The 19,112-nt window shown below is 39.0% G+C and overlaps 1 long non-coding RNA gene across 2 annotated transcripts in view; it reads right to left on the bottom strand.

The window, feature by feature from the left end:
- Nucleotides 1–231: 231 nt before the first annotated feature.
- The window catches only part of LOC138444792 (uncharacterized), a 260,276-nt gene continuing 241,395 nt past the window's right edge, over nucleotides 232–19,112 (bottom strand). For both annotated transcript variants that reach the window (XR_011258590.1, XR_011258589.1), the window contains exon 4: nucleotides 232–430. This is a non-coding gene — a long non-coding RNA (uncharacterized lncRNA). The remainder of the gene's footprint in view (nucleotides 431–19,112) is intronic.

Raw genomic sequence — 19,112 nt, 5'->3', positions numbered from 1 at the left:
ATCTCTGGGACTTCATAGCCCTAGTTTTTAATCACGGAACTTTATCACACCTTGAAGGATGCACTTTGCATGAGATAGGCTTAACATGCAATGATTTTGCACAACATACTTTATATAGGCAGGTCCCCTCATACCAGGAGTGTTTCTAACTTTCTTCTCCACCTGCCCAAACAGTACTTAACAGTCAAAGCCCGAATCTTTCAGTTTCCTCCCTAAGACCTTTCTCCTTACCTCACAGCAGATCAGCAGAAGATGAGCAACCATTGTTGTATCCTTTGCAACATTCAGCTCAGGGCTTTGCATGTAGTAGGCAGCTGCTGGGGAGTGGAAATGTCCCTGGTCTTTGTCTCAGAAGAGCCAGACTTGAATCTGCTTTCCCCGTTACTAGTAATGTGTTGGAGATTCAGTGACCTCATCTGTAAATAAGAAGCTAAAAGAAAAGAAAAAAAGTCATATTTATTTCACAGATTTGTGATCAAGATAAAATGAGCTCTTGCTTATAAAAGTATTTTGTAAATTAAAGAACCATTCCAATATGAGGGATAATAGTATGGATAATAGTATTATCAAGTAAGATTGTCAAATAAATTTTGTGTTGCATTTCCTGAATTAGTCCTGAGACTGTAGAACTATATAGACCAGTTTTATATGTGAGCACATTATTATGAAGGCATTATACTGCCATTGAGGATGCCTGTGAGATCAGGACTGTCTACCCTGGTAAAGAGAAGTGAGTTTTCAAAACAAACTCCAAGTGTTTGTCTATTCAATAGACAATTGTGAGCAGCTCCACAAAGTCTCTGGCCTCAAATTAGAGCAAAAAGGGATTTGGTCCAGACATAAGGAAATGCTTCATGAATATAGAGACTGTGAAACCTACTATTAAGGGAAATTGTGGAGACAAATAACAGCCACAAATAAGTGACTTCATGCTGCCAAATTGACCAAAGAGAAAAAGAAAACATGTTTATATTTCAAAATGAGGATGTTCTGAAGCAATTAAATCTCTTCCCTCACTAAATTGACATATTTTTGGTCTTAATGGCACTATAAAATTAAATCCTTTAAAAGAGATTTAAAATATAAGAGATGGCATCTCTTCTGTGGAAGAAGGGAAAACAAAATGAAGAAACTATTAAAAATAGAACTATTCAAGAATACATATTACAGAATACCATAAAAACTTATTTAAAGATAATAAAGTCTCCAAGAAATGGTCTCAATAAAATTAAAACCATCCCACATAGATCCCTTCTCTTTCCTTCCTTGGATGGCCTCCTCCACCTCCTGCAACAATCACACTATTTGAACACCCATCATTCTTATGCTGAGACTGGGGACCACAGCACCCTACTTGGCTTAGTAAGTGGTCAGTGTCGAGACTGTAGAGTGGCTTTCAATATCTATGTGGATGTTACACCAGCACTGGTGAAAACCTAACAGCATTACAGATGGGGTTTCAGTCTAGCTCTACGTTGCATGTTCTTTTAAAAGTATGGGACCATTTCTGCGACGACTGAACACTGACAGCGACTGTAATCTGAATCCAGTCAAAGGTCACTGACTGTGCTCCACACTCTGCAATAAGCTTATCAGGGCATCTCCTGAAATAGCAGTCACTTCCCTGTCTCCTTCATCTTCTTAGCTCTTTGCCTTCCTCCCCCTTCCCCCGGCAGCACCCACCCTTCCCTTTCGGGCATGTGTCCTTCAGCAAGGTTCTCTTTTTTCCTGGGCTTTTCCTGTTGCCATCACAAAGCCCTCAATGTCCTGTATGGGGTATCTTCATCTAACCTGGAGTCAAAGGCCATTCTTGCCTAAAAAAAAAAAAAAGAAAGAAAGAAAGAAAGAAAAAGAAAAGAAAATTCCCTAATTGTGTCTTCCTTAAAAGAGAAGAAGATATAGTTTTAAACTAAATGCTAAATGAATATATACTGAAGAAAATTTCTATATGAAGCAATGTCATTTCATAATTTCCTAAGAGAATCCTGGAGTGAAAAATGTTTCTATCAACTCAGAGAATTTGTCATGCCAGCAGCGTTCCTTTGCATTTCTTGGGTCATTGGCTCAAGACTCAATTTTTTCTAAAATATGAAAGTAGATTATTCAACAAATACTTCTAAGGCGTCTGCCAAAATGATTACTAAAACGTGTGCCATGTGGCTCCAGGTCTCTCGACATTTCAGGCATTTATTATCTCGAGCAGTTGCCTGCCAAGCTCCAAGATCAGCAATTATGTGGAAATAAAAATGATTAGTATTTTACTGTAGCAAATGTGACTAGCTGATTGCCAAAGACAAGGTCATTTGTGCAGAGAATTGGCCAAAATCTCTAAGTAAACCTGACACAGGTACTTCGCATGGCTGGGGGCACCTAATGTGCCTGTTTTGAGTTTATTCTGGAGTAGTTTATTCACAGTTATTAACCAGTTTCTTTGCATAGTGTCTACAGTGTGAAAGCACTGCCAGGACCTTGGGGGGAGTGAGACCCAAGTCCCGGGCTCAGGAATTGGGAACTACTCTGAGGGCATGGAAGCTGGGTCTTTCACTGTAACGTACAAGGCCAGGCTCCAACTCCCTCTCTGCCGCATCTTCATTGACTTTCCTCCTGCTTTGCTGCACTCCCACAACACTGGCCTCGTCTCTGTGCCTGTAACTTCGCAAGTCAGTCCTTGCTCACAGCCTTCGTCCCAAATACTCCAACTGCCTGGCACTCCCAGATACAGACCTGCAGGGCTCCCTCCTCACTTCACTCAGGTCTCTGCTCAGATTTCCCCTCCTCAGAAAGCCTCCCTCATTGTCTTATCTGAGAACACTTCTGTCACTCATCATCTCCTTTCCCTGCTTTAATTTTCTTTATATGCCTTCTGTTGCTTCCTTCATAGATGTGTTTTTAGTGCTTCCTACAGCATCTGGTACATAATTGGTGCTTAGAAGACATCACTAAAGTAATGAATGAATGGAAGGATGGATGTTCCACCTAAGGAGGGCACTGGACAGATCTGCAGCCAATTGCAGTACAGTCAGGGCTAGAAGCTGTGTCTTCTGTCCTTTGATAGTTCCTCTCATTCTCACACTCCTTAACTCCAAAACTTCCCACTCTCCCATTCACCCAGAATCATGTGCTCCCTGTGATCCTGTGAAACTTCCTTTTGCTATTAGCTTTATCTAAGCAAGGTGCATTTTTTCCTTTCCCTTTGGATGAAAAACTCATCAGTTTTCTTGGCTAGGGTCCATTGAAAGATTGCAGGAAGATTTTTTTTTTTTTAAGAATTCACATGTAAACTAAGCATCCCATCTTTGTAATCATTCCTCCTAAACAAGTCATATATTTTGGGAATATATATAGCATATATATTTGAACAAACATATATATACACACAGGTTTCCCAGGTGGCTTGGTGGTAAAGAATATGCCTGCCAATGCAGGAGATGCAGATTTGATCCCTGGGTCAGGAAGATCCTCTGGAGAAGGAAATGGCAACCCACTCAGTATTCTTGCCTGGGAAATCCCATTGACAGAGGAGCCTGGCGAGCTACGGTCCATGGGGTTGCAAAAGAGTCGGACGTGATTTAGCAACTAAACAACAACATACATACCTATACACACATATCATAAAAGAGCTTACTCTCCCATTTTTGACTTGGTTTGGGTTTCCTTTGCTTTTGACCTTGCAGTCAGAATACACAAAGAAACTGTGTTTATTATTCTCCTCAGGTTCTTCCTAGAGCTAAGTGCTCTAACTTGGAACAGAGATTTTGGTTAGCTTTTTAATCGGTTGTGTCTTGGTAATGGTTTTTGTGAGATAAAAGCTCTACTTGTATCTTAGTCATTACGGAGAGTGAGTCAATTCAAGACTTCAAGTGAGGTTTATTATCTTCAGAGATTAAGGCAGTAGTTTCTGAAGAAATTTTTTAAAAAAGATCTGATTAATTAGAGAGCTTCACTGGATTGTGTTCTTCATCATCAGAGAGACGTGCTTCTGGCTGCTATTTCCTGTGTCAAACTTCCCCCTCATCCCTCAGGTTTGCGCTTATGACAATTAGGAGGGCCGGGTCTCAGCCACCGCCACCCACACCTCTTACCCACTAGCACCAGTAGTAAGGAATGTCAAAGAAAACTCAGAACATATGACCTGGCTGGGAAGAATTAAGGACTCACATTTCATTTATTTATGTTTCCTCATCATCTATGCCTGCTGTTCCCTTTGACTCATCCATAAACTCCAGTCATAGGTCAAGCTCATAACTGGACACAAATGAGTATATGTAAGAAGTATGAAAAACATTCAGTAAATATTGGTTAAATTGAATTAAATGGATTGAAAAATATCCCACTGAGATATAGACTTCTTAGGGATTGTTTGGTTGCAAAAGTCAGAAACCTAAATGACCAGCTAAAGTAAAAATATGAAAATAAAAAGTGAATTCATTGGGAGGATATGAGTAATTCTTTATGAGAGAAAGCCTGAGAAGCAGAAAATCATCAGGAATGAAGGAGAATGCTCTTTAGGGTGGTTAGTTCTCTCATTTCTGAAAGATTGCTCTATTCTCTCTCTCTGATTTTCCTCTTTTTCCAGGCTGACTTTAACATTTTTTTGTTTTGTTGAAGTGTAATTGACCTAAGACACCATGTTACAGACTGACTTTTTTGACTCCTCAGTGTACATGACAGAAAACAGCATCCCCAGTCCCACATGAACTCCATTTTGAAGTGCTCAGTATATTCCAACTGGATCCACACAGTTCCAACATGTGTAACACCTGGACACTGGCTTTTGACCTCATTGTTAAGAAGAATTCTTCTCCACTAACTTTGGATGTTGCCTGACATTCTTTTTAATACAGTACTCCAGACAGCCATTACCAGTTGTTTGAAAATGCCCATTTCTGTTCTAATTCCTCTTTCACTGAGCATTCCTCCAAATATTTCACGGTAGCTATGGGGTCTACACAGTGAGTGTGTCACTCTAAGGCTGAGTATCTCTAAGTTCTTGAGCTATATGACTGGTTTTGAGCCTCCTTTACTCTCCTGGTAATAGAAGAGCTGCATCAAAAGCTCACTTAACATACAGCAATTCAGTGATGTCTGTGTTCCACCAAACAACAACGACAAAAGCATTGGCAAGAAATCCCTTTATGCTATCCTCCTTATTTACGCTCACCATTCCCACAGTATACACAGTGAACCCAGGAAGGGGAACCTATAGGGAGCATACATAGAGAAACAAAAGGACATCATTTGTAGCTTTTGAGCTTTCTATACTGGCAAAATAAAATCTACTTAAGGAATTTCCAAAGATAAAGTTGACTCCATGTGATTTATAGTGTTGTGACATTAGAACTTACACCCCAACGAGAAGGCAACTTAATTCTGTTCTGGAGGTGGTTCAGTTTACCCTTCTTTCATTTTAGAACTTGAAGCAGTACACCCCCTGTGTTCTCAGCAGCAGCAGCAGCTTTCATCTTATCAGTTCTAGATGCTATAGTTCTCATACACAGCACCTCAGCAGCACCGAGCTTACTGAAAACCAAAATCCTGCATCTGTAAACATGCACAATAAAACTCAAACACAACGCACCCACTCGAAATGTGAATGAACATAGAATATGGTCAGCTCCACCCAGCGCCGTCCTCATTTACCTTGCATTATCTCACCCCACTAGGTAAAATTCTACTCCAAGGGTGTGATTTGACTATCGTTTACAAGATGACTCAGCAAAAAGCACACACTAGAGAGGACACAATACCAAGAAGATACTCAGCAAATGTTAGCCTCTTCCAACCTCAGTAGCGGCTCTATCCTGAACAGTTATCTTTCTAACCTCATCACCTCATCAAGCCTGTTGTGATGTTTCTGGTGCAGCGTCTATCACCCAACCAACTTCGTTATTTTTTCCAGGTCTGTATGTTTCTGATTTGCTGACTGACTTCTGGACAGCATTTTCCTACCTTTTTCCATGTTCAAACCAAGTGGGAGACAGTTGGCTCTGTTTAACAGAGTGCCTTGTGGTTAAAAATTATTCTAAAATGTCATTTAATGATTTTCGAAAAATTACATGTGTTGAAATAACTTTCTAGGCCACAGCTGTAGCTACTCCTGCCTCGGGTGCCATGTCAGCAAACTGAAAGTAGGATGGCTTTTCTGTCCCTGCAAATCCTCCACTTGGCTATAGACACAGTCTATCTGGGTGGCCAGTCCCCAAATGCCAAGCCACCTCTGGGCCTTCTCACCCCAAACAAGGGTGACTACGTGGCCCCAGCTGATCAGATATTTTCTATTTTTTTCGTCCTTAATCTTGATTCTTTATCCTTTTAAAGCTTCCTGCCTTCTGCCCTATTTTGCAGTTCTGGTGAAACAGACTATCTGCTGCAGGAAGTGTTAAATAAAAAGCGTGTTTGTACCACCTAAGTTGTCTTCTTTAATCATTTTTTAAACACAGGTAGCAAGTTAAAACAATAGAACCCAATCCTCATAGCTGGTCTTCCATTACAGAGTAAAGATTCTCAAGTAGCAGAAGAGAAATAAAGGAACAAGAGTTGTTCATCCACTTTCTCTCGTGTTTAAGGTACACTGAATTTAGTAATCTGGCTCCCCAGCCTCCACCTATGGCTCTGCTTCCAGTATTTGTTCATGCCTGTACTAAACCTGCAGATACAGTAAAACAGAAAAGTACAAGAAATTCACCAAAGGCTGTTAGGAGATCTTCCAAATGATTAAGGATGACAATGCTATACAGAAAATGAAGACTATCAAGAGATTTGAGATACCTTGAAGGAAGAAAAAGTTTACTTGCATTATTTCAGGAAGACTTTTGATACCGCTTGATACCGGAGAACACTGCCCAAGTGAAGGACAGACAAGAAGGGAGAAAGAAGAAACCAATTTCTCAAAGAGGAGAGAGAGCTAAAAAGAGAACTGTGAACCACCAGACAAGCATCAGGCTTAAAGTGGTTCGATTTATATGTAGATGATCTAAAGATAGAAAATAGAATTGGCACATGAAGCTCCAATATGCCCCTTCCTCCTAGAAACTTCTAAAGGTGAAGGTCAATATTTAATAAAACCACAGAGGTTAATCAAGAAACACACACATACATACTTGTAGATGCATAGACAAATAATGTTTCATACATAAATTAAACATATGATTATAATGTTAAAGTTAATAACATCATAAACATATATAAAGTGTTGTAAAGGATTATGTACCCTGATTTTTAAACAATTGTATAGCAAAAAATACAGCTGAAAAACTAAGGACCCTGCATGATTAAGGATAAGAGCTTTGTATCACTTGCTATACACACATCTACACACACACACACCACTCTATATACACTTAAAATTTTTAGGCCTGATCTCTAAAGCAAGGAGAGCAGTGTGGGATAGAAAACTGCTCTAAGATAGGGCATGGTCTCTGGAACTAGAATACCCCAGATTTGAGTCCTGGCTTGGCCACTTGATGCTTACTTTGACTAAAGTTTTCTGAGTCCCAGTTTTCTCATATTTAAAACCAACATAATAAGAGAGAAGTGACAACATGTAGTCTGTAACAACTACGTAAGTTATTCAGTATTAAGAAACATTTGACCATTGACTTTACAGCTCTCAGCTAAATATTTCCATAATCCTACCAAGATTCACAAATGTCATCTCCTTTCAAGTACTGAGTAGCAAGAAAATGAACAGAAAGAAAAATTCCATTTCTTGAGTCAAGTATTCCTGACTGTGCTGCTTGTGTTCATTCCACTGGTATTTTAATAATTAGGAAAACAGCAATAATGGAAGCACCAATAAAAATAACTCCACTTAGAAAAAGTAAAGCAGCCAGAAAACCAATTCTGACAGTATCTTTATACATCAGAAAAAATTAATTTTGTAGTGCTATATTGGTACTGTCCCTAGAGGTTGTCTGTCCTAGACAAGTTGTATTAATTATCAGTCCAAGTTCAGAGTTGGAAATAGAAATACCTCTAGGTATATTAAGGAGAAAGAGGTTTAATACAGAGAAATAGGGTCTTCAAAAGTTGCTAGAAAGGCTGGAGGTGACCACTGAAACGGCTGAGCTCAAGAACAAACTGCTTCTACATCAGCAGCCTCTTCAACACCCCATCTCCTCTTGACAGCTTTGCTTGTCAGCAGGGAAAAAAATCACAACTATAGATCCATGTCCACTAACATTTGTAAAGAAAAAGATAGACAGTAAGACATTTCAGTGTGTTAGTTACTAACAGCAAGTGTTCAGGGGCCACAGGGGCCATGCTTGTGATGGTTGGTTTTCCTCCCTGAGCCTGATTGTAAGATTCGGTGTTCTGGGTGGTTGGAAAGACAGAGTCACTTTCTTCATTTATGAACCTTTTTAATGAGAGACAATCAAGTGTGATATAACCATTCTGACTATCCAGTGCATGATTTTAAGAATAATGAAAACAATTTTAGAAACAGAGATAAAACAAAAATATTCTTTGGCACTAGGGAGAGAAACAAAGAAAGAATTATTTTATTACTATTTCTCCTGTACATTATAAATTTCCAAACCAGCAATTTGGGTGGCCTTTAAAGTGAAGTTTAAGGGAACTTCAAGATAATTACCTGGACTTGAGACTGGAAAGTACCCTTAGTCCTGTTCTAGATGGTGGCTTAGAGTTCCTGATGTGTGCAGCCTCACTTAAGCTGAAATTGAGAGTTGGCTCTGAAATAACTCATTTTACAAAATCCAGAAGATTGAATCTTTTTTTTTTCAGAGATTTAATTTTAACTGAGAATGCAAACCTTCCCTGCTTCTTAAAAATTTAGGTGTCTTCTATGATTTTACTATCAAGGCATATGTACCAATATGGTTTCCTCACTGGGACCTTCTGCAAAATTTGGCCCTCTTGTACTTGGTTTTCCTTCTACCGTCCTAGGCAAATCATAATCATTTGTTTTTCAGTTGATGGACATTATCTGAACTGCCATCCTTATACTAAGACTCAGGTGAAGGCAAGCTTGGGCAGGAGGGAATCAGTGTGTGTGTATACATTCACCATCTCGTTCTGTTCTTACTTTATCCACCCTTGAGACCTGGAAGATCAGGCGCACTTGCTCCATCTGGTGCATGGACACCCAGTGTTCTCAGAGTGGTTTGCTTCTGACAGTTTCAGCTGCTGGATCAACACTTATTTTTTTTTCTAAATGACTCAGATCTTTATGTTCTGTTGCTCTAGGGTAATACCTATGACAAATATTAGAACATGACAGTGCAGGGCTAGAAAGAGTGGACGTGACAACTAGCATTCACTTTCAGGAAGTAGCATCTGAAGGCTATAACTCTTCAAGCTTGATGACTCAGCCACCCAATGCCCAGGTACCTACGTGGCATATTCCTATAAAAAACCCCCGATATTTCCCGCCATAATATATTACTTGGTTATAGACATAATAAAAGTTGAATTTGATGGCAAGAGTCTTGGTTTCCAAAGAGACCCGTGCTGGGCTCATGAGCCACAGTTGTGATCAATTCTACAGATAAGTATGGATGGCACTGTTGTTAATTTCTCAGCTTTATTGAAACATTATATGCCAAGCACTTCCCTTTAGGTTTTATGTGGAATAGCTCTGTGATTTAGGGACTATTATTATTTGTATTTTATAGCAGAAAGTGATGTATGGAGGGGTTAAGTCATTTGTTCAAGGTCATACAACAGTGGCAACCTCAGAATCTGAATCCTAGCCTTTGGAATGAAATCCCTCCCTGGTGTCTCTGTTCATACTACTGTTATTAATCTGGGCATGCAGCCTCAAAATATTAGATCTGGAAGGGATCTCAGAAGTTATAACTACACATTTATTGTAGGGATGAGAAAAATGAAGCCAAGAGAACTTTAAATGACTGTCTTGAGGATCCATATCTGGGTCATGGCAAAACCAAGAAGATAATTAATGTTTTTTTTCTATTACATCACACTTTGGCTTTTCTCTGCCATTGTTCTTTATGCTAATGAATCAGTAGGTCTTATCCACTTCCTTCCTAACTTTTATGATCTCTGTTCTTTTCCTCTTATCCCCATTGCTATCACCCAAATCTAGGCACTGGTTACCCTTTGCCTAAAAGAGTGAGGTTACCTCTGACCAGTCTCAGGACGGCCTGTCTCTCTTCCTTCAACCGGATAGAAATGAGATCAAACGTAATCAGTAATTATACAAGCCACCTGTTCAAAAATGTTGTGTCTAGTCCATTCAATCATTTCCAGTGTTGCCAAAGCTCTCCCTTGCAATCACTTATTGTTATTTTTTAAAAATCTGTAAACATTATTAATGCTCAACTTTCCCTTGTAATTAGATGCAGTTATTAATTTTTTTAAAATTATAATTGAGTTTGGGTTTTCAGCTGATTTTGGTGGCTCAGTGGTAAAGAATCTGCCTGCCGAGCAGGAGATGTGGGTTCAATCCCTGAGTCGGGAAGATTGCTTGGAGAAGGAAATGGCAACCCACTCTGGTATTCTTGCCTGGGAAATCCCACGGACAGAGGAGCCTGGTGGGCTACAGCCCATGGGGTCACAAAGAGTCAGATACAACTTAGCGACTAAACAGCGACAACAACAACATAGTTGTTTTACAACATTGTATTAGTTTCTGGGGTAAGGCAAAGTGATTCAGTTATATATAAATACACACACACATATAATCTTGTTCATAGTCTCATATATATAATTGAATATATATGTATATTCTTTTCATATTCTTTTCCATTATGGTTTATTACATAATCCCTGGGCTGTACAGTAGGACCTGTTGGTTATCATCCTATATGTAACAGTTTGCATAGCAAGCCACCATCTCTTGATGGATTGGTGCAACAGCTTCCTAACTGGTCTCCTTATTTTCCTACAGTCTTTTCTCAATACAGCATCTGAAGTGACCCTGTTAAAATGTGAGTCAGACCATGTCACTCTATCACTCAAAGCCTCCAATATCTTCCATCTCACTCAAAGTCAGAGTTCTTACACTGCTTACAGAGACGTAAAAAAATCTGCCCTCCATCCCATACCCCACCTCTCTGACCTCATCTCTCCCCTTTCTGGCTCCACATCAGCCACTCTGAATTTCTCAGAAACTGCAAGCAGGTGACAGGACTTTTATACTAGCTTCTGGTCGAATGCTTTTCTCCTAAATATTTTGATGCCTGCCCTCTCACCTCCTTCTATACTTAAAAACACACTTTCAGGGATGCTTTTCCAGATTATTTTTTTCTGAACTTGCTCAAACATCCCTGGCTTTGTCCTCTTTTCCTGCTTTATCTTTCTTTATAGCAATTTTATGATTTGTATGTAGAATAGTTGAGATCTCACTTCCTGCCTCTACGAAAGACAAGCTCCATGAGAGCAGGGATTTGTCTTTTTTTAATTCATAGTTGTTCCATTATCAAGCACTTAGTAAATATTCAGCAGATATTTCTTGAATGAATAAAAATTTGAGAGCTGGTGACACCTGACAACATGGATGTTTCCCCAATTTTCATACTTTAAAAAAGAAAATATCTACAATTAGAAGAGAAACAGTATTTAACAATGTGTGAGCCTTGATTTGGATGAATGTGATTCTAAGCATTTTAATTTCTTTTCTTCTGTAATTACTTATATGTACTGGGTTGTCTGTAATGAACATGTTATATATCTTTAAAAATTTTTAAATTGGGCAAAGGTAATAAAGAGCTTTAGTCAACGATAAGGAACAAGTTAGCACGGGTGGATGGCTCACATAGCACAAGACAAAAACGTCACCTTAGAATACAATGTTGGATGTCCATTGACAGATGAATGGATAAAGAAGATGTTAGATACACACACACACACACACACACACACACACACACAATGGAATATTAGTCCTTAAAAAGAATGAAATAATGCCATTTGCAGACACATGGATGGACCTAGAGGTTATCATACTAAGCGAAGCAAGTCAGAAAGGAAAGATAAATACTTTGTGGTATCACCAATATGTAGAATCAAAAATACAAATGAACATATCTAGGAAACAAAAACAGACTCACAGATATAGAGAACAGACTTGTGGTTGCTGGGAAAGAAGGTGGGGAGGGAAGAATGGGAGTTTGGGATTGACAGAGGCAAACTATTATACATAAGAAGGATAAACAACAAGGTCCTACTGTATAGCACAGGGGACTATATTCAATATCCTGTGTTAAACCACAATGGAAAAGAATATTAAAAAGAATATATATATACACATGTATAACTGAGTCACTTTTCTGTACAGCAGAAATTAAATACAACATTATAAATCCATTTTACTTCAATAAAATAAAAAAATAAGAATAATAACAATAAAAAGACATACCTACCACAATATGTTCAGTTCAGTTCAGTCGCTCAGTCGTGTCCGACTCTTTGCGACCCCATGAATCGCAGCACGCCAGGCCTCCCTGTCCATCACCAACTCCCGGAGTTCACTCAGACTCACATCCATCGAGTCCGTGATGCCATCCAGCCATCTCATCCCCTGTTGTCCCCTTCTCCTCCTGGCCCTAATTCCTCCCAGCATCAAAGTCTTTTCCAATGAGTCAACTCTTTGCATGAGGTGGCCCCAGTACTGGAGTTTCAGCTTTAGCATCATTCCTTCCAAAGAAATGCCAGGGCTGATCTCCTTCAGAATGGACTGGTTGGATCTCCTTGCAGTCCAAGGGACTCTCAAGAGTCTTCTCCAACACCACAGTTCCAAAGCATCAATTCTTTAGCGCTCAGCTTTCTTCACAGTCCAACTCTTACATCCATACATGACCACAGGAAAAACCATAGCCTTGACTAGACAGACCTTAGTCGGCAAAGTAATGTCTCTGTTTTGAATATGCTATCTAGGTTGGTCATAACTTTCCTTCCAAGGCGGAAGGGTCTTCTAATTTCATGGCTGCAGTCACCATCTGCAGTGATTTTGGAGCCCCCCAAAATAAAGTCTGACACTGTTTCCACTGTTTCCCCATCTATTTCCCGTGAAGTGATGGGACCGGATGCCATGATCTTCGTTTTCTGAATGTTGAGCTTTAAGCCAACTTTTTCACTTTCCTCTTTCACTTTCATCAAGAGGCACTTTAGCTCCTCGTACCAAGAATTATTCTAAATCTTTACTCACATTCTTTTACTTCATACTTACTGAATTCTATGAGACATCTACTATTACCTCGTTTTCACAGATGAGGAAACTGAGGCTCAGAGGTTACCCAGAGTTCACTTGACACTGAAGCCATACTTTTAATCTAACTTCTTTTTCTAGCAAATATGTGAGTTTCATGTAGAATAACGTGCTAAAAAAGTTCTTATAAGTTTAATTGTGCTTCTTAAGAAAGTGTTTATGCATATTGATCACATGGTATTATTTCTTTAGATAAAATTGCTTTATGTGCAGCTGACATTACTTCCTTTTTTTTGAACCAGATTAGAAGGGACTCTGGGAGTATCCACACAAAAATACCCCCACCTCACATGCATGCATAAAAACTGTGCCTTAGGGTTTAGGAAACCCTGAGATTTCTATCAAAACCCTGTCAGAGCTAATAAATAAATTTAGCAAATCTGCAGGATACAAGCCCAAATTACAGAAATTTGTGGCATTTCTATACACAAATAAAGAATTATCAGAGGATTTCCCTGGTTGCTGGCTCACTGGTAAAGAATTTGCCTGCCAATGCAGGAGACACAGGTTTGATCCCTGGTCTGGGAAGATCCCACATGCCGTTGAACAATTAAGTCTGTATGCCACACTTATACAACCTGTGCTCTAAAGCCTGTGAATCACAACCACTGAGTTTCCAGCCTAGAGTCTATGCTTAGCAACAATAGAAGCCACTGCAACGAAAAGCCTGCATACCACAGCTAGAGAGTAGCCCTCATGTGCTGCAACTAGAGAAAAGCCCGGGCAGCAGCAAAGACCCGGCACAGACCAAAAAATTAAATAAAATTATTTAAAAATTTTTAAAAAGAACTATCTGAAAGAAAAATTAAAACAATCCTGTTTAAAATTGCATTTAAAAGAATAAAATAATTAGTAATAAATTTAACCAAATAAGTGAAAGACCCGTACATTGAAAACTATGAGACATTAATGAAAGCAATTGAAGAAGACATAAATGGAAAGATATATCAGATTTACAGATTGGAAGAATTATTGTTAAAATGTTCATACTACACGAAACTACAGATTCAGTACAATCATTATCACAATTCCAATAGCATATTTCATAGAACTAGAACAAATAATTCTAAAGTCTGTATAGAACCACAAAATATCTTGAATGGTCAAAAAACAGTCTGAGAGAGGAGGACACAGGTGGAGATATTATGCTGTTTGATTTCAAACTACAAAGTTATAGTAATCAAAACAGTATGATACTGGAAGAAAGACAGACAGATCAACTGGAACAGAATCAAAAGTCCAGAAATAAACACACGCATATGGACAATTAATTTATGACAAATGTGCAAAGAACTACAATGGAGAAAGAACAATCTTTTCAGTAAATGGTGCTGGGAAAACAGGACAGCCACATTCCAAAGAATGAAACTAGACCATTATATTACACCATATACAAAAAAAGTAACTCAGAATGGATTAAGGACTTGAATATAAGACCTGAAACTATAAAATTTCTAGAAGAAAACATTGGTTATAACCTTATCGACATTGGTCTTTTTGTTGATCTGACTTCAAAGGCAAGGAAAACAAAAGCAAAAATAAACAAATGGGACTAGACTAAACTGAAAAACTTCCCATAGCAAAGGAAACCATCATACAAATAAAAAGAGCAACTTGCTGAGTGGGAGAATATACTTGCCAATCATATCATATTTGATAAGGGCTTCCAGGTGGTGCACTGGTAAAGAATCTGCCTGCCAATACAGGAGATATAAGAGATGTGGGTTTGATCCCTTGGTTGGGAAGATCTCCTAGAGAAGGAAATGGCAACCCACTCAGCATTCTTGCCTGGAAAATTCCATGAGCAGAGGAGCCTAGCAAGCTACAGTCCATAGGGTCACAAAGAGTTGGACATGACTGAGAGATTGAGCACATACATATTTGATAATGGGTTAATATAAAAAAAATATAAAGAACTCATACAACTCAACAACAACAATGAAACAACCTGATTAGAAAATGGACAGAGTGTCTGAATAGCCATATTTCCAAAGAAGACTGCAAATGGCCAACAGACACGTGAAAAGATGGTCAACATTACTAATTATTAGGAAGATGCAAATCAAAACCATTGAATTATCACTTCACACCTGTTAGAATGACTATTATCAAAAGGACAAGAAATAAATTCTGGTGAGGATGTGGAGAAAAGGGAAACCCTCATACAGTTTGTGGGATTGTAAACTGGTGCAACTATGATGGAAAAATGGTATGGTGATGCCTCAAAACATTAATAGAACTACCTTATAATCCAACTATTCCACTTCTGGGTATTATCTGAAGAAAATAAAAACACTAATTTGAAAATATATATGCACCTATATGTTTACCGAGGAATTATTTATAATAGCCACGACATGGAAACAAGCTAAGTGGCCACTGATGGATGAAAGAATAAAAAAGATGTGATCTATAACCAGTCCATTCTGAAGGAGATCAACCCTGGGATTTCTTTGGAAGGAATGGTGCTGAAGCTGAAGCTCCAGTACTTTGGCCACCTCATGAGAAGAGCTGACTCATTGGAAAAGATTCTGATGCTGGGAGGGATTGGGGGCAGGAGGAGAAGGGGACGACCGAGGATGAGATGGCTGGATGGCATCACGGACTCGATGGACGTGAGTCTGAGTGAACTCCGAGAGATGGTGATGGACAGGGAGGCCTGGCGTGCTGCAATTCATGGGGTCTCAAAGAGTCGGACATGACTGAGCGACTGAACTGAACTGAGCTGATACAGACAAATGGCTCACAACCTTGTTGTGGCAAAGGGGCTTGGATAACTCAATGAAGCTATGAGCCACGCCATGAAAGTTCACCCAAGACGGACAGGTCATGGTGCAGAGTGCTGACAAAACATGGTCCACTGGAGGAGGAAATGGCAGACCACTCCAATATTCTTAACACGAGAACTCCATGAACAGTATAAAAAAGAAATACTACTCAGCCGTAAAAAGAATGAAATTTTGTCATATGAGACAGTATGGATAGACCTGGAAGGAATTATGCTAAATGAAATGTCAGAAGGAAAAAGATAAACATCAAATGACTTTACCCATAAGTGTAATTAAGAAAAACAAAACAAAAGCAAACTCAGATACAGACCACAGATGGTTGGTTACCAGAGGGAAAGGCACTGGGGGCCAGGCAAAAGGAGTGAAGGGGTTCAATTGTGTGACGATGGATCATAACTAGACTTTTAGGGGTTATCAGTTTTTGGTGTATACAGAGGTCACATTATAAGATTGTATACTTAAACCTTATAAGTATAAAAAAAGATTTCACTGTATCAACAATAATAAATCATCTGATAGAACCAATAGCAAGAAAAGTTGTGCCCAAGTGCTGTTAGAGGAAATCTGAAAAAAATATTTTGTACTTAGTACATATTTACCCTTTAAAAATTACTATTATCACAGAGATGAAATAAAAATACAGCTTCTCCTTGTAGTCTTCTAAACAACACTCTTGTTTGTATTTCCCTGAGACAAATGTTTTTATTTAACCTAGGCAAGATATTTTTAGAAAGTAAGGAACTGTGGAGAAATTTAGAACAGAAAATAAAAACCATATAAGTGCTTGGGTATGAATTCAATTTTCCTTGCATGGTCAAATAACTAACTCCCTGGGGACTGTCGTCAAACACAATTTAAGATCACCCTTTGATTAAATTTTCACTCAAAAGGATCAAGAACCTAAAATTTTGACAGATAAGGAAGATCATTTCATTTTAAAAGAATGTCTCTGGCAATCTGTTTCATCAGCCCTTGGCTCAGATTCTACTTCCCCCTAAGAAACTTCCCTGACACATTGCACCCCTCCCTGGTCGCTCCCTTATGTGGAGCTGATTCATGTTTATGCCAAAAACTTTTGTGACATCAATTCACCGCATAATTTATATGTTTCTATAACTGAACCACAAACTTCTTGAGGTCAAAGACTATTTTTTTTTTCTAGTTTCTTTCTTACCTTGATACTAGGTATACTAGGGCACAGTTGGTGCTTGACTAACAAATACGTGTTGAATGAATGACTAATACACGGGGGGCTTGGAAATATTCCTAACCATTGAAGACAGCATTAGGAAAAAGTGGCTAGACACTTTTGCACACATAATTTCATTGAGTCATCTCTATGATTCTGTGACAGAGGTATTATCAGTGCTACCGTGTAACATTGGAAGAACCAGAAGCTTTGAGAAATTAAATAATGCCTACATCTGTATGGCTGGAATCATCATGATTCAAGTTCAGAGCTGTTTGCTTCTCAGGTCTTTGCTCTTTCCATCACTCTGGACAGATTTTGTTTGTTTGTTTGTTTTTTCAAGCACAGGTGATGAAAAACAACTTCATCTAGCTTGGACTAAGAGAAGGTTTTTATTGGAAGAATCAGGAAAGAATGGGAAGGTCTGCAGAATCCAGAGCTGTTTGGGGAACATTGGCAATGGCAACTAGGGAGAGGAGGCTGTCAACCTAGGCTGTCTCTGCTTTCTCTGCTCAAGTTCTGTTTTCTCCTTCTAAAGAGAGCTTTTCTCTGTGTTTGTGTTGGGAGGGGTGAGGGGAGTGAGAGATGAGAGAGAGAGGCAGAGCTATCAGCAGCAGCCCCACTCTCAAATTCCTTCTCCTTCATGCCTGGAGAGGCCCCCATGGATGTATCATCTCTTAAATCTCATCTGTCAGCTGACTGAATATGCATCACGACACATCTCTCTTATGGAAAGAGACGCAAACTATTCACAAGTCTTTAGAATCCAGCCTGTTAAAGAGGAACAGCACTGGCCTGGGTGATCAGTGGCCAGTATGGTACCCTAAACAAAGACAAATGTGGAGGTACATGTAGTCCTCCTTGCCTTTATCCAGCCACTCATGTCTACCTCCAGATTTCCGTGTTCACTCAAATCACCATTTTGCTATTATTAATTGACAGGTATCTGGAAGGTCCACATAGAATTTTTTAAAAATTATCTACTATGGTATTAACAGACAACCTGGTTCTTAATGCTTTAAAGATGATAATGATATTTTTGTTTGCTATAATTGGCCTTTCTTCTTCTCAAATTGATTAAATCAGTTATTAGTACTGGAAAAAAATAGTGAACTAACATTATCACCACACCAATGTTGTCTAACCATTTTAAGGCAATGTTGTGTGTAGGGTAACTATAGTGGTTTTCCTTTTTTTTCCCCCTATCAATCTTGTTCAAATAGAAATGTATCCAGTTTCTCAACACATAAAACAGAAAAAAAGAGCAGGGCTTTTGTTTTTTTCTGAGGGAATCTGTATGAGGTTTGGCATTTCTGTTTTGCTCTTCTGCAATGCTGCTTTTTTAGGAGCCACAGAGGAGGCTCCTTAGGACCCAATTTGAAGAACCCTGGTGGAGTAGGAGGACTCTGACCTGGGAGCCAGATTTGTGTTGAAGATCTGGTTCTGCTACTCCTAAGTTGTTCAACCCTGAAAAAGACATTTAACCTCTATCCTTTTCCACTGATAAAATGGGGATAATCATACTTTCCCTTTCCAATTTTCAGGGTAGTTGTTGGTATCAAATGACATAATGGATACAGAAGCGCTTTACAAATGGTAAAGATTATTATAAACTTGAAAAATGCCTCATTGCACTTTAGAACAATAAATATTTGTTGATGTATACAGATCTTTGGAATCCAGGATAACTAAAAGTGGCCCTTTAAAACATTTTTGTGGCTGTAGTAGTTTTGAAGTAGAATATGCATAAGAAGGGCTTCTCTGGTTGCTCAGAGGTTAAAGCGTCTGCCTCTATTGTGGGAGACCTGGGTTCAATCCCTGGGTTGGGAAGATCCCCTGGAGAAGGAAATGGCAACCCACTCCTGTATTCTTGCCTGGAGAATCCCATGGACAGAGGAGCCTGGCAGGCTACAGTTCACGGGGTCACAAAGAGTCGGACATG

The sequence above is a fragment of the Ovis canadensis genome, chromosome 8 (genome assembly GCF_042477335.2).
Source record: "Ovis canadensis isolate MfBH-ARS-UI-01 breed Bighorn chromosome 8, ARS-UI_OviCan_v2, whole genome shotgun sequence".
NCBI lineage: Eukaryota > Metazoa > Chordata > Mammalia > Artiodactyla > Bovidae > Ovis > Ovis canadensis.
This window is presented reverse-complemented; position numbering and strand designations above follow the sequence as displayed.